General features: G+C 44.2%; 1 pseudogene across 1 annotated transcript in view; it reads right to left on the minus strand.

Annotated features, from left to right (window-relative positions):
* Positions 1 to 13245: 13245 nt before the first annotated feature.
* Positions 13246 to 22851, minus strand: part of LOC309333189 (E3 ubiquitin-protein ligase LRSAM1-like) — a 106131-nt pseudogene continuing 96525 nt past the window's right edge. Inside the window, exons 14-19 of the transcript XR_014161633.1 lie at positions 15640 to 15701; positions 15196 to 15294; positions 14883 to 15014; positions 14241 to 14322; positions 13878 to 14011; positions 13246 to 13371 (exon numbers count right to left, since the gene is read on the minus strand). The product of XR_014161633.1 is annotated as an E3 ubiquitin-protein ligase LRSAM1-like (transcript). The remainder of the gene's footprint in view (positions 13372 to 13877; positions 14012 to 14240; positions 14323 to 14882; positions 15015 to 15195; positions 15295 to 15639; positions 15702 to 22851) is intronic.

Genomic DNA, 22851 nt, shown 5'->3' on the forward strand with positions numbered 1-22851 from the left:
GGCCAGGGACTTTGGTTATAATATACAATTAGTAGATTGGGAAAAAGTATGGAATGAAAATATGAAATTCACTGCATGTATGACGATAAAGAAAAACATTATGAAAATGGTATACAGATGGTACATTACCCCAGTTAAACTTGCAAAAATGTATAAAACATGTAACAAGTGTTGGAAATGTAAAGAAAAGGAAGGGTCGTTTTATCATATGTGGTGGGAATGTAAGAAGGTGAAGGGCTTCTGGGAGATGATATACAATGAGTTGAAAAAGATGTTTAAATATACATTTGTGAAGAAACCAGAAGCTTTTCTGTTAGGAATTACAGGAAGAGAAATTAACAAAAGTGACTATAAACTTTTTCAATATGCAGTGACTGCGGCAAGAATCCTAATGGCCCAAAAATGGAAACAAGAGGAACTACTGACATTGGAAGAGTGGAGGCTGAAACTAATGGACTTTGCAGAATTAGATAAAATGACTGGAAAAATTAGATACCAGAAAGATCACAAGTTCACTCAGGACTGGAGAAAGTTTACGATTTATCTGGAAAATATTTGTGATGAACAGACAACGCTAGTTGGATTTAAAGAGCCTTTGTGATGAGAAAGGGTATTGTAAAGAGAAAATGAGATGTAAGGATATTAAAAACTGGCAATATATTATAAAGGAAATGCGGAACAAATATAAAAATATGAAGATTGTGGGAGGAGCTGGTGGAAGTCAAAAATTTGTAAATTGTTGAATATGGTTGTGTTTGAACAATTTGTAAAAGAAATTTTTTAAAAAAAATTAATTTAAAAAAGTATTACTGATAATTCTAAAGCTATTCATACGGAAATCTCTCATCTGCAAAATCTCACACACCATATTAAACAGGACGTTGGATTTTCTGGCCTTTGGGATTCGTTTACCCAATGGCTCACTAGTTGGTTACCAAACTTGAACTGGCTTTGCAATCTTTTTCAATGTTATTGTTGTAATATGTATATTAATTTTGCTATGTTGCTTCATCCAATGCATTCCTGGTCTCATACGCCTTTGGTCTCAGTGTTTCTCTCCCCCTTTGCCACCCAATAAAATTATTGCTGCCTATTTTGCCAAATGGCAGCACCAACAGTAAATAATAGGGAAAATGTGGACGGATTTATTTTGGGCATGCGTTGGCAAACCACGCATCCTGAAGTATATCTTGTCCCACTCACCTTTAATTAAAAGAAAAGGGGGAGATGTAGGAATGTTTCTGATTCTGTACAAACCGTTCTAGGTTGAGACATTTTCTCATCACCCCAGGTTCACACTTAGTTCATACAAACATGGCATTTTGACCTGTTCTTAATGCATAGTTGATCACATCTATGGAACATGATTGATATGTCCTTTTAAGTTTTACATTATCAATCATTAAGTAATTGTTTTAGGTCTTGTTCTATTAATCACCAGTTATAATTTAATTAGGAGGTTTTCATGCTTGTCTAGTTCTGTGTTCCCTTTCTCAGCCTTTAATCTATTAGTGATTAATACCTATATGTATCCTTTGCTTTGTACCTGTATTAACCAATCAGCACCAAGCACAAATGTGGCATGTATCCTTTGCCTTGTATTTGTGTTAACCAATCAACAGCAAGCACATAGGTGGCAATGCTGTATTATTCAATAAAAGGGACTCTGAGACATGCTCGAGAGGATGCCTCCCAGATGACACCACCCCTCGTCTGTCGTTTATTCCAACCCAACAGATAATGTTGCTATATCCACTATTCCTCTCTTTGCTGATCCTCTGTCCGATGCTCTTTGCTCTAGTCCTCTGTCTAGTGATCTTCTGTCTGATGCTCTTGGCTCTTTTCCAAGTTCCTTCTGCAGATCTTCTTCGTAGTTATTCAAAAACTTTACTTTATCCTCTACTGATGTTATTTTTATTTTCCTTCCTTTGAAACTGAAGGATAAACCTTGGGGAAATTCCCACCTGAAGATGATTTTATTCTTTCTCAGCAGGGCAACCAGATCTCCATAATTGGACCTAAGGTCCAAGAGATGTTTCGGGATATCTTTAAATATTTCCACTCTTGACTGTTGTACTACCAAAGTCTTCTGGTAATGCCAACCCAAAATTCTACCTCTCTCTTCTTTAGATCGGAGGGTAATCAAACAGTCTCTTATTCTGTTCTTCTCTTTCTTCCCTCCTCTTCCAAGTCTAAAGGCCCTCACAATTCTAAATTCCTCTTGTTCCAAATCCATCTCCCAAAAATCTGCAAATTCCTGCATGAGAAAGTCTATCAAACTGTCCTTCTCCAGTTCAGGTACAGCTCTAATCCTCAAATTCGTCTGTTTTTCCTTAAGCTCAATCATAGAAAGCGTCATCTTGTGGTCCTCGAGTTGCCTCTGTAAATCTGGGACTCTGTTTCCAGTTGTAATACCTTTCCTTCCACAGCAGCAACTTTTTCCTTAGCTTCCTCTGCGGTCTGTCGTATCGTAGTAGATTCCTGTATCAGTTTCTCAATGGTTTCTGTGTTGGTATTCACCTTTTGTCCCAAATTGTTTAAACTTTCTGTGTTTAAATCAATTTTAGTAGTTGCAGCATCCACTTTTTTATTAAGCTGTTCCAATGAGTCATTTATCTTACTTAATGCAAGCGCTAAAGCCTCTTCTGATAGCATTCCTCTTGGTTTAGATTGTGTTAGTACAGCCGCAGATGAAGCAGGAGGGCCAGATGCTGAGGCTCTTCGCTGCCAGGATTTCCCAGACCTTGTTGTTTTATCTGGAATTGACGGATCTATTTTTTCTTTTCCATCTGCCATAACACTTAAGAAATTCAAGGTCAGTCCCACAGTTTTATCTCACAGATGGAAATTCCCAATCCAGCTCTTGTAACAATTTCAAAAGCTTCCTCTGGGGGAAACAGTTGCTATTTGTATTTGTATTAATCCACAGTATCCCCTCTTAAGACACAGTTCAAACAATAAAGTTAGTTTCAATTTTCAGCTACTTTTACTCCTTTTTGAGATCAAATGGGGACAGTTAAAACAATGTATCTCTCTTATTCAGCTAGCTGTCAGCGAACGTTCCATTCCATTCACAGTCGATGCACGTCAGTCTTAGTGGCAGCCCGTTCCCAGGTTCCGAGCGGTGGTACTTTAAATTTCCTTCCCTCTTTCTTGCAGGTATATACGATCCAAAACTTCCCCCCTCTTCTCCTGCTTCCAAAGGGGGTTCACTATTTTTTAGTGCTGGAAATTTAGTCCTTTACAATAGGCTTTCCAAGACTTTAGCTTGCAGCCTCTTTGCTTCGATCTTTATACAAAAAAGGAAGGTGGACTTCCTGTTTTGAGCCGCCCCGTTTCGGTGCCAAATTAAGTCTTTTTAAAAAATAACTTCCAATGCACTCTACTCACGGGTAGTTGCTTTAGGATCAAATTGTCAACAGGAAAAAGTCAGCGCTCTCCGGCAACGGCTATGCGGCTTCGCTCCGTGGAAGAAGCAGTCGATTCAAAGCACCATGCCGCTCACCCCACTTCGCTCCGGATCCCCGAAACCGGGTTTCCCCGCAAGTAGGGGAGGCGCAAAAGGTGCCCGCCGAATCCCACGTTCACAGGCTTCACCCACCTGTGATTTCTGAAGGGTCTCTGCCTTCGCCACGGCAGCCAGTCCCGATTTCCCCAGAGCAAATTCCTCCCGATCAGAGGAATTCCGCCATTACCAAAGGCGCTAACCCGGAAGTCCAGGGGCATACAGTATCCTGTTAGAATGAGAGATGAAAGATGAAGAGGTGAAAGCAGTAATGATTAAATGGACACAAGATGTAGGTCATAACTGTTGACTTTTTGCAGTATGGTAGCGCTGCAGAGAGCTTGCTGGGGAGACCATGCATTAAAAAGGGACTCAAAAATAACTTAAACAAGGTTTTAATAAGAAAAACAAAAACTCCATTTACACTAAATACATCAACAAACAAACAAACATGACCCAACCCATCCCCCAGGGTAATGGGAGAGCTAGGTGCTGCTCCTTATATACTACACCGAAATGCTGAAACACCTTAATCAGTACAACTCAGCAGCACCTGCTATGTTTCACAGCTGTAAAGCTGGATCTCGTTATTTTGCTCTGGCCCTTGCTCTGGCCCCTTAAAGACATACACATCGAGTGGAACAATGATGAACCTTTACATTTAAAGAAACCATTTAACATTTCCCCTGCGGTTCATCATTGTGAAACGAAAACATAAAGCATGTCTTTCATGTGTAACCTTTGGAAGTGCTTTTGTAAAAATGTCCGCAATTTGATTGTTACCTGGAACATATTCAAATACAATCATTTTATCAGCAATTAGTTTCTTTACAAACTGCAAACGTAATCTCAAGACTCTAGTGTGCTGCGTATTGGTCTCTGAACACAGGATAGCGAGTCCGCTCTGGGAATCAAGGTAAACTTTTACTGGTAGTGTTACTTGCATCTGTAGGTCTGCAAATACTTGCAGATACCATTCCACATCACGAGTGGCCTGAATGCATGCACATAATTCACTCTCTGTTGTGGAGAGACAAATAATGGTTTATGGTTTGTGTCTGGGACTTCCATTCAAATGGACAACCGTTATAAGAAAACACCATACCAGACACACCCCTGCAATTATTTTGTTCCACTGCATGAGATGCATCGCAGAAAATTTCAAAACCTTTGTCAATACTTGATGTAAACTGCAACCTATAATGTTTGGTATGTTTAAGGTACATTACCACTCTCTTAAGAGCAGAGAAACATGGTGTAGTGGGCTTTTCCACAAATTTTGCCAGAAAGTGAAAAGCATAAGTTATATCTGGTCTTGAGATTCTTTGAATGAAATTTAGCTTGCCTATAGCAGAACGATACAAAGTTTTGTTAGGGAATGGCTTATCTTCACCTGTAAAGGTGAAACCACACACCATAGGCGTTTCCTTCCCATTTGCATTTTCTAAACGTAGCATTTCAACAAGGTCATCAATTTTTGCAGTTTGATGAACCAGAAAAGATCCATTTTTGCCTTTCTCAATTTGCATGGATAAGTAATTTTTAGCTATGCCTAATTCGACCACATCAAATTTCTTCTGTAACTGTGAAACTACCTCTTCATATTCCTGTTTAGTTTTTGTAGAAATTAACACGTCATCTACATACACACATATCTTTGTTACAGAGTTTGCCCTTTCCTTTATAAACACACAGTTGTCTGCCTTTCCTTGTGAAAAACCAATATCCAGCAATTCTTTTGCTAAAGTTTGGTGCCAATTCCTTCCACTTTGGTGCAGACCATAAAGGGATTTATTTAATTTGCATACCAAACCTTCAGCGGCATCTATGCCTTCAGGGGCACGCATAAAAATTTGTTCTTTTAAATCTGCAAACAAATCTGCAGTTTTTATATCTAGGTGATAAACAGAATGTCCACGTTGTGATGCATCTTTTAACAAAAGCTTAACTGTTTGATATTTTACACTTGGTGAATAACACAAATCATAATCTCGCCTGGAATTTGTTGAAAACCCTTAGCAACTAATCTTGCTTTGTACCTTACAACTTCATTTTTGTCATTCATTTTAACTCTATAAACCCATTTTGAATCAATAAGTCTCATATCTGGGGTTTGTGGTACAAGAGACCAAGTGTTATGCTCTTTTAAAGAAGCTATCTCGGAGTTCATAGCTTTATACCAATTTACAGCTTGGTGCTTAGGTAAATTCTGAACATCATTGTAGCTTTTTGGCTCAAAAACAGCCTTATTGGCATACACAGTATTAAAATGTTCATCTGCAAAACGTTGTGGCTTCTGCCTCTTTCTATCTGAACGTCTCAGTCCGGAAGGAGAGTCAGACTCCTCAGACTTAATGGGACTAAGTGAACTACTAGTTTCAGGTTGTAAATCATCATTGTCAGACTGAAGAGGTGCCTGTAGGCTAAGCTCACAGTCAGAAAAATCAAGAGAATCTAACCTCCCCTCGGGTGCCTGTGACTTTAAATCATCAAACAAATTATCAGATTCAACAGGCTTTTTGTCTTTTTCCATTAATTCAGAAGCACCATTTCCTGCTGCTGCTGCTTCTTCCTCTTCTTCCTCAGTACTATCTATACCGTCAGTATCTTGGAAAACAGCAACTCCATTCCAATTTACAGTTTGTATCATGCTTCTGGTAATATGAAATTTGCCAGTTGCTGGTATGTAAATTCTGTACACCCCCTGCTGGTAGCCCATTAATTTTCCCTGAACACTTCGCTCATCCAATTTTTGCTTAGCGGGATAATGCATAATTACATCTGAACCCCAAATGCGTAGGTATTTCAGATTAGGGCGTTTTTTAAACAGCTTCTCATAGGGGGTGACATCTAAACCAGAATGATAACTGCGATTTCTAACATAACAAAATGCATTAAGCGCTTCAGCCCAAAAGTCTTTGGGCAGATTAGCATCGTGCAGATACGTTTTAACCCCTGCCTGTAAGTCACGCTGCACAACTTCAACAAGCCCATTTTGCCAGGGACTTCGGGGGCAAGATAACTCATGAGTAGTCCCCTGTGCTTCCAGGAATTTCTCAAAATCATCAGAAACACAATTCTCCGCCCCGGTCAGAAAACAGGTTCTTAATTGGTTTGTTAAAGTGCGTTTTTACCCAGTTGCAAAAAACTTTGTACTTCTCAAATGCTTGGGACTTCTCAGCTATTGCATAAGTCCAACAATATCTACTATACTGGTCTATGAGGGTGAGCCAGTACTTTGAACCTCCTAATGATGGTGGGAGTGGCCCAACTAAGTCACAATGTACACGCTCAAATGGCTCAGTTACTTTCCTATCTGAGCACCTACCCTTGCGTGCAACCTTAATCTTATTCTTGCAACAAGATAGACATTGCATAAAGAATTTACATGGTTTTAAGTTGAGGCCATTAACAATATTCTTTGTCTTAATTACATCAGCAAAATTCAGGTGTCCTAGAATTCTGTGCGCCTCGTGGACACACCCGGAATGAGGCCTTTCATTCATAGGCGATTGGGAGTAGGTGCGAAAATACAGTCTATATAAACCTTACTTTATCAAACCTTTATTAGGCATTATGGAAATAAAACCTTAAAAGAGAAAATAACATATAAAAGCCTTAAAATATATCTAAAAAGGCAGCAGTTTGCTAAATGCATATATATATATATATACATATAGAGTCAGTGGTTTTCCTTGTTAACCTGCTCCTTGGAGGACTGCTACCAAAAACTCGGCTACCCCCGCCGTTACCCTTTGGTCGACGTCGGATAGGTAGAATCCCACACATTCACCTTGCTGCGGTTCCAGACCACCCAAAAGGGGGGACAGCACGCGTTGACGGAGCGTACTGTACAATGGGCAATGAAGGAGAATATGCTCTACAGTGTCCGGGACATTCATACTATATATAAACCATCAGAGTCCCGGGCATACAATAAACGTTTGTTCCCCTCAAAAAACTCACACATTGAATTTAAGAAACACACACTTATGCCTTGACGAGCAAAACACCTTACTGATAATAAATTGTCCACTGATGGGCAGTATATGCAGTTTGCTATTGTAATGTTTAGAGAGTCAAGTTTAACAGTACCCCTGCCAAGTGACTGCAAGACTTGTGAATTGGCTAAATGTACATTACCAATTTCCTCTTCGAAAGAAATAAACAAGCTTCGATCGTTGCAAACATGCTGAGGTGCTCCTGAGTCCACAATAAAAGACTTCCACTTGGCACCCTTAATTCTTTTATGATCTGCAGTCCGAGCATGAAAAGCTCGTGGCTCGTTTCTGTCTTTACGGTACGATGTCGACTGCTGGGCTGACAACCGTGACTGACGAACAGAAACAGGCTTAGGAGTACTTTGCTTTCTTTTGGATCTGCAGTCCTTTGCAAAATGTCCTTGCTTATTGCAGAACCAACAACGCTTGGCAGCTTTAAATGCAGTTGTATCACCACAAGTTTGCATATGGCGTTCCTCATTCTTTCTGGAAATAGGAGTGCTTATGGCACAAGCCTCCCTTCTATCCAACTCGCCCATTAATCTTGCCGTTACCCCTTCCACAGTTAATTGCGCTGGTGGAACGGCAGATATCTGGCTAGCTATACCATCAAAGTCCTCGTTAAGGGAACAAAGAATGATAAAAACATACTGAATATCAGGTATGTCCATGTCCCTTCGAATTAATTAGCCACGTATTGCCTCCAGACGTCTCAAGTGTGCTGCCAAATCACCACCAGGCTGCAACTTAGTCTAGTACAACTGCTTGAAAAACATCATTGCAGACGCTGACTCTTTTCTAACATGCACTGCTGCAAGACTGTCCCACATTTCTTTGGCAGTTTTCTTATTCCTTATATAGACTACTTGCTGGTCGCTGACTGCCAAATTAATTATCGCCCTGGCTTTCGCATCTCCTTTCGACCAAGCATTTGTTACAGGGTCAGGAGGGTCATCAGTTACATAGGTCCATACTTCTCTAGAGGTCAAAAGCGCCTCCACCTGAAAAGACCATAAACTATAGTTCTCATCTGTTAGCTGTGGGAAGAACAGAGCCTTCTCAGCTTCAGGAACCCGGTCAACCATTCTGGAACTCTTCTAGACCCACAGAAATACGCCAACAGGAGAAGGAGTTTTCAAACCTTTCTCAGAGTCCAAAAATATGCAGTCATCCACTCAGCAGCTTGGCCCAGAACCAAAGATGTTGGCTATTTGCAGTATGGTAGCACTGCAGAGAGCTTGCTGGGGAGACCATGCATTAAAAAGGGACTCAAAAATAACTTAAACAAGGTTTTAATAAGAAAAACAAAAACTCCATTTACACTAAATACATCAACAAACAAACAAACATGACCCAACCACCAACCCATCCCCCAGGGTAATGGGAGAGCTAGGTGCTGCTCCTTATATACTACACCCAAATGCTGACACACCTTAATCAGTACAACTCAGCAGCACCTGCTATGTTTCACAGCTGTAATGTAAAGCTGGGTCTCGTTATTTTGCTCTGGCCCTTGCTCTGGCCCCTTAAAGACATACACATCAAGTGGAACAATGATGAACCTTTACATTTAAAGAAACCATTCAACAATAACATCATGATTGAAGATTGGGAAAGGTTATGGAAAATTGACTTAAAATTTACAGATTGTTATTTACTGAAAGAAAATTACATGAAAATGATGTATAGATGGTATATAACACCAGTACAGTTAGGGAAAATGTATAAAACTGGCTCAAATTTGTGTTGGAAATGTAAGGAAAAAGAAGGGACGTTTTACCATATGTGGTGGGATTGCAGTCAAATCAAAATGTTTTGGGACATGATATACAATGAGCTAAAGAAAATGTTCCATTTAACATTTGTGAAAAAGCCTGAAGCTTTCTTATTAGGGATAGTGGGAAAAGACCAGCCAAAGAAACTAAAAAATATCTTTATGTATGCCACAACGGCGGCAAGGATGGAAGAATGAGGAAATCCCGATGAAAGAAATGTGGCAAGAAAAACTGATGGATTATGCGGAATTGGCAAAACTGACACACAAACTACGTGATAAGGATAACTGTGATTTCAAAGACGAATGGGAACCTTTTATGAAATATTTGAAGAAGCAACAAAATGATCTGGACTTTTTGGAAGGTTTTGAATAAACATTCACAAACTGTTTATTGTAATATATAGATAGACAACTTGAGGATCTTTACAATTTTATAACATGCAGATAGAAATATGTGTTGAGAAACCAGAGAAAGGAGCTGAGGGAAGTCCGGGGGTGGGTTGGGAGGTTGGGCTTTTTTTTTTTAAGGGGGGAGGGGAAAAATAATAATAATGTGGATGATGTATTTTGGATAAAACCATTGTGTTGAAATTTTCAATTAAAACAATTTATATAAAAAAGAGAGACTGAGAGGAGATACTATAGCCATCTGCAAACTGCAAAAGCCATCGGAGATTAGCAGACAAACCTAACAAATGCACATTCTTGCTAGTTAGTATGAGAAGTGGTTAATACTACAGAGGTGTATTACTGAAAGGCAGATACTCAGATCATAGAAATATAATTGGCTGTGTGGTATTGTTTCCGCTCCTCTCCTGGATAGGAAGAAGCATATAGTACTTCATGTAGCAATCACTCTCCCTTTGACTAGCGATGGATGCAGACATGCTTCTGCTAGCTCGAGTTTTAGGCACATGCATGAAGCCGGTTGTCAGAGTTGCCTCTAGGTCCCAGCTCACAGAGGACCAACGCTAGTCAGTAATAACTTATAAAAGTCTTTATTGAAGATTAGTTTCCATTTCCAAACCGCAGCGTGCAACTCCACGTCTTAGAACCTAGACCGGCGAAGCTCCATCTGAGTCTCCGCCTCCTAGACACCAGTTTAAGACTCTAGCCTTACTCCACCTCTTCCGTTGTTCTTTCCTCCTCTGGGTCCTTCTGCCCCCTGGGGTTTCCTCCTTTCTGGACTCTTCTGACGCTGACCCCCCTGAGTCTTGCCCCTCCTTCCGGCGGGCTTTAGGACCTGGCTCCCTATCCGGGCTACCTGCTGTGCCGCTCGCCTGTACATTTGAACTTGGCGCGCGCGCCCAGCCGGTAACTTTCCTCTTGACTGTTTCCCCGCTCTCCGATGGAGGCGTGGTCAATCCTGACTCATCTCCTCTCTCTGGTGGTGAGAACACTGGTCCCGATGCCTGGGACTCCTCCCCCCCACTGCGCTCTGGTGGGGAAGCTGGTCCTGATTTCCAACTGCTGCTCTGGGAGTCCCCGCTGGCCCCTTCCTTCTGGTGTTTCCCCCTTGGCACCCCCCTTGCCCTGGCCATCGGCACTCCCTTCTGTGAATCTTCCGATTCGCTGGAGAGGCTCATGGAATCACTCTGACCACTGTCACCGCCTACGCTCCCCTCGGATTCCTCCCCCTCACTCTCCATTTCCTCCCTCTCCTGTGCCTCTGCTCCTGAGCCCCTGACATATACTGTAACTATACCATATTTTGCCTTCATGGTTTTTACTGCTACTGTTGCTGTGAACCTATGCATGATTATAAAGTAAGTAAATCTTACTTTACAAGTTGCTGCCTGTTTTTTTGTTTAAGTTGGGTAAGAAGGGGGAAGCCAGCTTACTTTGTTAGCTGGACTTGCTCAAAACAAAGTTTTATAGACTAATTCCTATGCTTTATTTTGTTTCAGCCCACAAACATGGGTGTGTGAAGGGATAAATTGCAATTAATATATCCTCTGCTACCTATTAAAACCCAGCCCACACAAATATCAGTGGCTTCAAGAAAGGAGACTGACATCAGGAGGAACTTTCTGACATTTAAGAGCTGCTCAACAGTGGAATGGTCTCCCTCGGTATGCTGTGGACTTACCCTTCACTGGAGGTTTTAAAGCAGAGGTTAGATGGCCATCTGTCGTGTATGATCTAGTCGAGATCTTTGCATTGCAGGGGTTTGGATTAGGTGACCCTCTGGGTCCCTTCCAACTCTACAATTCTGTGGTTCTGTTCTATATTTGTACCCTGCAGTTTCTCCTGACAGGGACTCAAGGCACCTTATCCCTTACCTGGAAGGGGCACAAATCACCATGAGCAAGGAATTGTGGGTAGGTGGGTGGAGAGGGATTACTGAGACACAGCCTCCATGACCAGGCATAGGCAAGGCCTCCCTTCCATAGGGTTTCTGCCAATCTCTCCCCTCTTGGTTTTCCTTGTAAGTGTGGGGGAACTTTAGGCTCTCCACACATTGCTGAACTACAGCTCCCCTCAGGCCCAGCAAGCATGGCCAAAGGCCAGGGATGATGACAGGAGTTGTAATTCAGTCTCATTTGGAGTGGCAAACAATCCCCACACCTGCACTGGGACTAAGGCTTCCTGGCAGGCAAAACAACACTTCATTCTTCTGATGCATTTTACCTTTTAGTTATAAAATATTTGCAGATCCTTTTGGAGAAAACTGATAGAATAAAGCACTGTACTGTTCATGTTAGCTGACTTTGCTAAAAAGGAAAGACCTCACCTCTTGGCCATCCCGTAGTTCAGATGTAGGGAGCCTTTGGCCTTCCTGTTGTGGCTGAACTACAACTCCCATAATCCCTGGGTGTTGGCCACGCTTGCTGAGGAAGATGGAAGTAGTGGTTCAGCAATGCCAGAAGAAGCCAAAATGTTTCCTCACTCACCTGGCTCCAAGAGAACACAGGACGATGAGTGTGAGTGAGCGGTCAGGCAGTGAAAAAGGCCCAGGGGCCTGTTTCTTGGAAGTTGCAAATACAAGTGTCCACTTTCTCCTGCCAGGAAACCTGCCAAGCAAAACTGGGTGGAGGCTAGTTTCTTCTGGAGGAGATGTTGCCTTGGCAGACTATCAAGGTCAATTACTGACCAATGAACCGAGAGGGATGATGAACCAAACACACACATACTCCACTAGTGAAAAACATGTAGTGGGTGGGACGAGACCTCCACCCAACCAGGACTCTTGCTTGACTTATCCACCCACCCTTTGTGGGGTCCTTAATGCAGTCATCCCAGCTAGAGGGCACCAGGTTGGGGGTGGCAGCTTTAAAATGCTGGCCTGGAAAGAGTTCAAAGTGGTCTAGATTGGGAGCTGGATGCTGGACGGCTGGGAATCACCAACCACTCTCTCCCAGGGTGACAGATGGGACAGCTTCCAGGCACTTTTGCTCCAATGGGTGCTGTTGCAGCTCAGCCAGTAGTGGCCTAAAACCCAGCCACAGAAATACACACACACACACACACACACACACACACACACACACACACACACCAGCCCTGATTCGTTAGGTAGGCAGACAGCAGGGAATCTCTTCTCCTGTACTGAAGCTCCTAGAACCCACTCCGCACATAGGTTGGGACTGGCATCTTTAAATAACCCCTGCCAGGCTGCCAGAGAAGATGTGGTGTTTGCCTGTTCCTCAAAATGTGCGGGTAGCTTTTCAGGAACTGCAAGCACCATTCTGCCCTCAGCCCAGAGATGTGCCTCCATCTTGGCCTTTGAGCAGCCACAGCCAACAGCTGAGAGTTGAGGAGGGGGGGAATTGCAGCCATGCTCTATGAGCAGAGGATGGTGATGGTTACGCAAAGAGCAAGGAGGTAGTGCATATCCCGGACTGGCCTACACAGCACTCCAAAAGAATCATTGATCCCACCCCACCCCTGGCAACCCAGTGCACAAGGTTGAGGGGGAAGAAGCGGGCACATGATGGGAGTGACGCTGTCCCCATGTGGGGCTATCCGCTGTGGAAAAGACGGATGCGTTGGACGATGTCCTTGCGGCACAGCGGGCAGGTGCTCAGGGCCTTGGAGCAGGTCTGGCAGCAGCAGGCATGGCCGCAAGTCAGGAATACCACCTGGGCCTGGGGGGAAGAGAAGAAGAAGAGGAAGAGGCAAATGCTAGGACCACAGCTCTTACCAACAGCAGGGCCTCCTCGCAACCTGCCCCTTGCACACATGTTGTCAGAGATCAGGGTTTTATTCCAAAGCATTTTGATCCTGTGCTTCATCCTTACCACCATACCTGCACAAAAAAGCCTGCCAGAGCATCTGACAAACAAAACAGTTTCTTCTCTCAGGTTTGACATCTAAGACATAACACACAAGGAAAAAGGGATGGGAAGGAGGAGGAAAAAAGCAAGTTCAGGCACAAGATAAGAACATCAGCAGAGGATCCCTGTTGGATCAGGCCTTGAGAAACTTCACAGATTAGGATTGATGGGTTTTAGGAAGGCCTTCTATAGCTGTGGCATAGAGATGGAGTAGCATTCCATTGTGTCATGCTAATTCCCTGATGCCTCTGAGGATCACTGACTCTGCCTGGCATGCAGGTTAAGCTTTCAAAGCTCCTGGATGACGGTCAACCTACCTCTCGCTCCTTGCAGATCACATACTCACAGTGGTGGTCTTCTGGTGCTGGGGCAGAAGGAGCCATGGCGGTGGGGGGCTCTCTGCTGGTCCCCGGAGCAGCAAGCTCTGCCTCTTCTGCAGGCTTCAGCAACTCTGCAAGCAATTGGAAGGAGCTGGTCACTGAGAACAAGCAATTTTATGCAGAGTGGATGCTTTGCTGATGAGCTGGGCTGAAAGGGAGTGGAGGAATGTCACCCCCCCCCAAAAAAAACAAGCTCATGAGAGATGGCAAGGGGAATGGGGCTTGTGCCAAACCTCAATCCCTGCTCCGACTCTGTGCAAGGCAGTTTATGTCCTTAGGAGCGAGGATCCAGCAAGTTACCTGGGATGGTTTCAGCCACGGCGTGGATCTCTCGGGCCTTCCGGATGATGGAGTGCTGCAGGCCTGTCTCTGTGACCCCCATCTGGAAGAGGACATAAGCAAATGGCAGAGCGCAGAAAGGAGCCTTCTGAACAGCATGGTTCTCTCCCAGGTTTACTTTTATCCATTTCACTGTGTGTGGAACTTCTATATCAGTACAAATTACGGTCCAGTCCAGTGAAAGGTGGCGGATGCCCATCAAGACTGGCAGGATGCCCATCAAGACTGGCAGGGCGCCCAAATGGTAGGCGGAGCCAGAGCTCATGCCTGGCAGAGCCAGAGCCAATCGCAGACAGAGTCAACTCATTCTAAAGTTATCCCCATCCTCCTCCCTGCAAGGGGCAACCCTGAGACTTAAGAGCAGAGTGAAGTTGAGAGGTTGTGCCACCTCCACCCCCTGGACTGGTTGTGAGAAGGTATGCAGGTGGGGGCTGGCTGAGTGAGGGCAGATTGAAGCTGGGGGGGGGAGAGCACCCCACGTGCCCAGCCTCCAGTGGTGCGGCCCAGAGGAAAGTTCTGAGGGCTGAACAGAGAGGCCATAAAGGTAGCATCCGGCCCCTGGACCTGAGGTTCCCCACCCCTGCTCTAAACTTCCCCACGTACCTAGGTCAAGTCACTTGGGACCATGGCACTTAGCATTTTGAGCGACATCCGGTGATGTGCAAAGATGGGAGTATACTGGTCGGCTGACAGGTCTGCCAGGAGCTTCACGAGCTGCCGTTCCAGTCCTTCCTCCTTCAAAGAAAAAGGACAGCAGTGTTACCAGGTGGCCTCTTGACTGGGAAACCCAGACCCAGGAAGCCTGGAACCTGCCACAGGTGAAAGAGGAGGCCAGAACCATAAGGGGCTGCCAGACCCAGTGAAGCCTATGGAAGAGACGACCTTCTCCACCCCAGCACTTCTGCTAGCCAGTCACCTGCAGCCGGAGTGAAAGGGGCTTCTGGTCCAAAAGCCGCTGGTACTGAATCAGCCAGTAGTTCTCTTGCTTTGTCTCACTCTTAGCTTCCAGCTCTCTCTGCAAGGAAGAGAAACAGCCAGCCAGGGTGGTGTAGTGGTTAGGAGTGTCGGACTAGGATCTGGGAGAGACCAGGGTTCAAATGCATGCCTCCCCTGAGCTTCTGGGGGGGGGAGGTGGGATATACAAGCAAACAAATGATCATCATGTGCAGCTTTTGCTGACTCCAGGAGTGTAGCCTGACACCTGGCCTCCTCCAAAGCACCTCTGAGAGAGGGGCAAAGCCACCAGGTGTGGAAACGGGCAGAAGGCTGAGCCTGTGTGTGTGTGTGTGTGTGTGTGTGTGAGAGAGAGAGAGAGAGAGAGAGAGAATCAGCCTGGCTCACAGGTGAGTTGTCTCCTTACCAAGATGGCCTGCAACTCTTCTTCCCACTGCCTCTTCTCCTTCAGCAGCTGCTGCAGCAGGTGTTAGTTTCTGTTTCTCACTGAGCAGCTGCTTGCAAGTCACAGGACTGTGTTTACATTCCACAGTCCAGATACTGTTGGATTCTCACAGGAAAGGGAGACGGGATGTGACGTTACTGGTTTCCTGTTTCTTTTGTTGTTTTGTTTTCCTTTGTTGGGATCCTCAAGAACAGCCTTCACCCACCTGAAATCCTCCAGATGCTTTGGACCACAACTCTCATCAACCCTGGCCAAAGATGTGGGGATAAACAAAGCCCGCCGCAAAGAGTCTTTGGAAATGCAGCTTAATCCCCTACCCTGACAAATCATGATGAAATACCTTGCTCTCCTAAAACCAAGGGAAAACCTTATCCTGGGAACTGAGGTGCCCTTTCCTCAAAGGCCAGGTGCAAGCCTTCAGCTAAAGCAGGGCTGGGGAACTTTTGGCCCGCTGAACTACAACTCCCAGCAGCCCCAGCAAGCACAGTCAGTGGCAGAGGAGTGATAGGAGTTGTAGTGCAGAGAATTTAATGAAAATGATTAAGAGAGAATTTAATGAAAATGATTTACAGGTGGTACATGACACCAGTCAAGCTTGCAAAAATTTACCATTTGCCCGAAAATAAATGTTGGAAATGTAATGAGACTGAAGGTACATTCTTTCACCTTTGGTGGACATGCCCAAGGATTAAGACATTCTGGGAGATGATTTATAATGAAATGAAAAAAGGTATTTAAATATACCTTTCTGAAGAAACCAGAGGCCTTTCTCCTGGGTATGGTCGGCCAATTGGTGCCAAAGAAGGACAGAACTTTCTTTATGTATGCAACAACAGCAGCAAGAATACTCATCGCGAAGTATTGGAAGACACAAGATTTACCCACCCAGGAAGAATGGCAGATGAAGTTGATGGACTATATGGAATTGGCGGAAATGACTGGCAGAATCCGAGACCAGGGAGAAGAGTCGGTGGAAGAAGGTCTGCAGGTAACACAAAGTAACAGAGTTCCAAGGAAGTGTATAAGCTGTTACAGATAGGTAGCCGTGTTGGTCTGCCATAGTCAAAACAAAATAAAAAAAATCCTTCCAGTAGCATCTTAAAGATCAACTAAGTTAGTTCTAGGTATGAGCTTTCGTGTGCATGCACACTTCTTCAGATATCTGGTATTCAGATATCATACCAAGAACTAACTTAGTTGGTCTTTAAGGTGCTACTGGAAGGAATTTGTTTTGTTTTGACTATGGCAGACCAACACGGCTACCTATCTGTAACTTTAATTCTGAAGCTCCAGTTACAGATAGGTAGCCATGTTGGTCTGCCATAGTCAAAACAAAACAAATTCCTTCCAGTAGCACCTTAAAGACCAACTAAGTCAGTTCTTGGTATGAGCTTTCGTGTGCATGCACACTTCTTCAGATACACTGAAACAGAAGTTTCCAGACCCTTCTATATAGTGAGAAGGTGGGGAGGGGTATTACTCAGAAGGGTGGTGGGAATGGGTGATTGGCAGATAGCTGTGATGAGCCTGTTGACGACTCTTAACGACTGCAATAGGTCTTAGAGGAAAAAGCAAGGGGTGAAAAGGTGAAAAATGGCTTTGTCATGTATAATGAGATAAGAATCCAAGGTCTTTGTTCAGACCAGGTTTCTCCATGGTTTTAAGTTTGGTGATAAGTTGTAATTCAGCAGCTTCTCTTTCCAGTCTATTTCTGAAATTCCTTTGTAGTAAAACAGCTACTTTGAGATCTTGTATAGAATGTCCTGGGAGATTGAAGTGTTCTCCTACTGGTTTCTCTGTCTTGTGATTCCTGATGTCCGATTTATGTCCGTTTATTCTTTGGCGTAAGGTCTGGCCTGTTTGTCCAATATAGAGAGCTGAAGGACACTGTTGGCATTTTATGGCATACACAATGTTAGACGATGAGCAATTAAATAGTCCCGAGATGGTATGTGTGATGTTGTTGGGGCCAGTAATGGTGTTGTCCGGGTGTATGTGGCAGCAAAGTTGGCATCTGGGTTTATTGCAGGCTCTGGTGCCAGTGTCCGTGTTAGGTCTGGTTGTAGTATTATTGTGGGTTAGGAGTTGTTTAAGACTGGGTGGCTGTCTGTAGGCAATGAAAGGTCTTCCTCCCAGAGCTTGAGAAAGAGAACTGTCATTGTCCAGGAGAGGTTGTAGATCTCTGATGATGCGTTGTACTATTTTAACTTGGGAGCTGTATGTGATGACTAGAGGTGTTCTGTTATTTTCTTTTTTGGGTCTGTCTTGTAGCAAGTTCTCTCTGGGTATCAGTCTGGCTCTGTTGATCTGTTGTCTAACTTCATCTGCTGGGTATTTTAGTTCTAAAAAGGTTTGCTGTAGATCTCTTAGGTGAGAGTCTCTGTCTGTAGAATTGGAACAGATGCAGCTGTAACGTAGTGCCTGGCTATATACAATGGACTGTTTGGTATGTTTGGGATGGTAGCTAGAGGCATGTAGATATGTTTGTCGGTCAGTTGGTTTACGGTATAAGGTGGTGTCTATGTGCCCATCCTGTATTTTTATAGTAGTGTCCAAAAAATGTATTTCTTGCATAGATTGATTCATTGTTAGGTTGATTGTGGGGTGAAAATCATTGAATTTCTGGTGGAAGGTGTTCAGGGTCTGTTGACCATGTGTCCAGATGATAAAAATATCGTCAATGTATCGCAGGTACAAGAGAGGTTTGAGTGGGTAGGAGTTTAGGAAATGTTGTTCTAAATCTGCCATGAAGATGTTGGCATACTGTGGGGCCATGCGGGTGCCCATTGCTGTGCCGCTGATCTGAAGGAACAGGTCATCACCGAATTTGAAGTTGTTGTGGGTAAGGACAAATTGGCAGAGTTTGGTGGCAAGGTCCGCTGTGGTTTTATCTGAAATGGTGTTCCTTATAGCTTGTAAACCATCGTTGTGTGGGATGTTGGTATACAGAGATTCCACATCCATAGTAGCTAGTATAGTATTGTTGGGAAGATTATTTAAAGATTGTATTTTCCTCAGAAAATCTGTGGTGTCACGTACATAGCTGGGAGCACTGATGGCATATGGTTTCAGAACAGAGTCCATATAACCAGAGACACCCACTGTAATAGTGCCAATACCTGAAATGATGGGGCGTCCTGGATTTCCTGGTTTGTGTATTTTAGGTAGAAGATAGAAAGTTCCTGGTCGAGGTTCTGTTGGTGTGTTAGTGAGGATCTGTTCTTGGATGTGTGGGGGTAGCTCCTTAACAAACAAAGTTGTCTGTGAGCCTCCTGAATGTAGTCAGTTTTGTTCATGATGACGACAGCTCCACCTTTGTCCGCTTCTTTAATTATAATGTCTGGGTTGTTTCTGAGATTATCTATGGCTCTCCTTTCACATAAAATTTTACATAAAATTGGACTCAGACCCCACACAAGAATACAAAAAAGAACTGAACAATAGCGCGCTATTTCGTGAGTATGGGGGGCGATTTAACTAAATTGCAGAAAGAACATGCTAGGGAATTGTTTTCTTTAGTTAGACAACGGGTTGTGGGTGTTCATGTTTCCTTAAAAGAAATTGAACAACTTCTTTGTGAAATCAATTGCCAATATCCTTCCTATCCAGAGGCTGGCTCTCTGGAGGTGGAGACTTGGCAGAAGATCGGAAAGACCCTCTTTGCAGAACCGAGGGCTCCGATTCATTGTCTGCTTACCTGGCAGAAATGTGCAGAGGCCGTTGCAAAATTTGGACCCCAGGTCCCCCAGGCGTCTCCTTCGGCCCCTGCTCTCCTGCCTGCAGCAGACAATCCCCCCCCTTATCCCCCTTCTCCACAGCTTCTGCCTCCTTCTCCTTTGCAGCCCGGCAAACCCCCCCCTGCTTCTCATCCATCTCAACCTGCTTCCACCCCCCCACCCCCCTTTCCCCCCCTCCTTCTTTGCCTGCTCCTACTGGAGCCGTGCGTGCTGCACTTTCTCAGGCAAGACAGAAGGGGCTTTTGTCCTTGCAGGAAGAATCTGAGTGGGCGGGGGAAATGCCATCTGTCTTCCCTATCACCTATGCAAACGCAGGAAATGCTCAACAACAGGTGTTTTATGAAACCCTTCCTTATTCTGTACTGAGAGAATTGAGGAGGGCCATCGCTGATTCTGGCTTAAAATCCTCCTATGTCACAGGGATGCTGGAGGGGATTGCGTCTGGTTATACCATGCTGCCCCAAGACTGGAAGGATTTAATGCGCATGTTGCTCTCACCAGCCCAGTATGTTGTCTTTGATAGTGAATTTCGGCTTAGTGCTTCAGCCCTGTCTGATGCCCAGCATACAGCTAATGAACTTTATGGTGCCGGTCCTTTTGACGATATAACAGCCCAGGCGACGCTGACGCCTGCACATTTTAGCCGCACCGCGACTTGTGTACAGCGCGCCTTTCGGAAAGTCCCTGTCTCAGGGCAGCCGCTGAGCTCTTTTGTTAATATTAAACAACAGCATTCGGAACCCTACCACCAATTTATAGATAGATTGAAAGAAGCAGTGACCAGGCAGATTGATAATACTACGGCCCAGAATGAGCTGATGAAAAAATTGGCTTTTGAAAATGCAAACACCGACTGTAAGAAGGCTTTGCAGTCGATCATTAATCGTCCTAAATACGATCTGGCACAGATGATTCAAGCCTGTGCGGACATTGGAAGCCAGAGCCATGCCATGTCCTTGCTTGCCGGTGCCATCCAGGCTGGCAATAAGCCAACTGGTAACTGTTTTAATTGCAAGCGCCCTGGTCATTTTGCAAAAGAATGCAGGGCACCTGGCGGTGGGGCGCACAGGGATGGTACTGCCAATAAGGCTAAACCCTCCAAGAAATGCCCAAAGTGCGGAAAAGGCTATCATTGGGCTAATCAGTGCAGGAGTTCGGGAAACTCCATGCTGGCCCCGCCCTCGGGCCACGAGAATTAGAGGGCCCATTGCCATCAGCTACCACCATTGATGCTTTTCCTAAGGAGACACCTTCAGATTTCACCATTGATTTAATTAATCAGGAATCCAAAGATTCTGTTTTACCAGGTGAAATCGTGCTCATGCCCACCCAATTGGCAGGCCCACTACCTCCCAAGGTCGCGGGCTTGATTTTGCCGAAATCTTCTGCAGCCAAAGAAGGAATCATGGTTATTCCTGCAGCCTTGGATCCTGACTATGTGGGCACAATAATGCTTCAACTTTGGAGCCATATGCCCATGCAGTTAAAAAAGGGTGACTCCTGGGCACATTTGGTAGTGCTTCCTACCCCTCCTACTGCTTCTATTATGGATAGTAATTTGCACCAGCTCTCTTCTATCTCTCCACAGTTATTAGCTGTAATCCAGAGGATCGGTGACCAAAAAATTCTTCGTAAGTATAAAATTAATGGCAGAGTTCTGGAAGGCTTGATTGACACTGGCGCGGACGTTTCTGTAATTTCCAGTAATTGTTGGGACCCCACGTGGCCCCTTGAGTCTGCCTCTGCAGTTTGGGGTGTAGGTGGACCTCAAACCTCTTCCAAAAGCGTACAGTGGCTGCCTGTTTCTCTGCCTGATAGCTCTGAAACCATTGCATGTATTCAGCCCTGTGTACTGAAAATTCACCTCAATCTGTGGGGCAGAGACCTACTACAACAATTACAAGCTACCATTCAATTTAATGAGTAAGCTTGCATTCCCCCTCAACTGGAAATCCACCATCTTTGTATGAGTGGAACAATGGACCAGTGACAAAAAGCATCATTTGTCCCACTCTAGATATCACCACTCTGTGGAATTGATTAATGATTGTAACGATTTTGTTTTTTCCCCTAGCAGATCTGAATATATTTTTTTAGCTGTCTCTTTTTTAGGAGTCCCTGGATTGGCTGTCCGGAATAGCAGAAATATTAACTCTTTAGCTTGCTCCGCAGCAAAAGCTTTGAATTTTACTTCACAAGCCCTTCATCTTTTGAATAAAGAGCAGAGTGAACTCCAGCATGGCGTCCTGCAGAACCGCGCTGCTATCGATTACCTATTGATGCTCCATCATTACGGATGCGAACAAGTGGAAAACATGTGCTGCTTTAATATCACAGACAATTCTAAGGCCATCCAAAAACAAATCTCCCATTTGCAAAATCTTACACACCACATTAAACAAGATGTTGAATTCTCCGGCCTCTGGGATTCTTTCACCCAGTGGCTTACCGCTTGGCTGCCAAACTTTACTTGGCTTCGTAGTCTTTTTCAATATGCCATTGTTATTATATGTATATTAATTTTGTTTTGCTGCTTCCTCCAATGCATTCCTGGCCTCATAAGTCTTTTCTCTCGGCTTCTCTCTCCCCCTCAGCCACCCAATAAAATCCTTGCTGCTTATCTTGCGAAATGGCAACACCAACAGTAAACCAAAGGGGAGAAATGGGCAGATTTATTTCGAGCATGCGCTGGCAAACCACGTATCTCGTAGTATCTTCTGTCCCATCCTCCCTGGCGAACTTATTTTGGGCATTTGCTGGCACACCACTAATCCCGAAATATTTTTGCCTTACCCAGTACGCCTCGCAAAAAAGAAAAGAAAGGGGGAGATAAAGGGAAGTTTTCCCTCTGCACATAATTGTTGCATTATAGGGAAGCATTGCATCGTTCTCTTTCTACACATAACTGTGGCCTTATGGGAAGCATTGCTTCTTTTCTCTTGCATTCTGGGAACTCTCGCTTATAATCTTTTCTCTGTTTCTGCACACATTGTACGAACCTGTTCCAAACACCAAGACATTCTCTCATCGTTCAGTTCACCTTAAGTTCATGGTGACTTGTTCTCCATGCATAGCTGACCACATCTATAGAACTTGATTATTGTATTCTTTCATGTTATGATCAATCATTAGTAATTGTTTTATGCCATATTAATCTTTAGTTATTATTAATTAGGAGGTTTCATGCCTGTCTAGTCCCAACCTCGTTTCCCAGCCTTTAATCTACCGGTGATTAATGTTCACATGTAATTCCCACCCCTCACATGTAATTCCCGCCTTGTATGTATGTTAACCAATCAGCATTAAGTTTCTTTGTGTTTGTATCAACCAATCAGCCACAAGTACACCTGTGGCAATGTTTGTAATATTCAATAAAAGAGAGTTCCCGGGACTTCCCCGGCAGACGCCTCATGACACCCACTACTCGTCTGTCGTG

The sequence above is a fragment of the Podarcis erhardii genome, assembly GCF_964252035.2.
Source record: "Podarcis erhardii genome assembly, chromosome: W".
In the NCBI taxonomy this organism is placed as follows: Eukaryota; Metazoa; Chordata; class Lepidosauria; order Squamata; family Lacertidae; genus Podarcis; species Podarcis erhardii.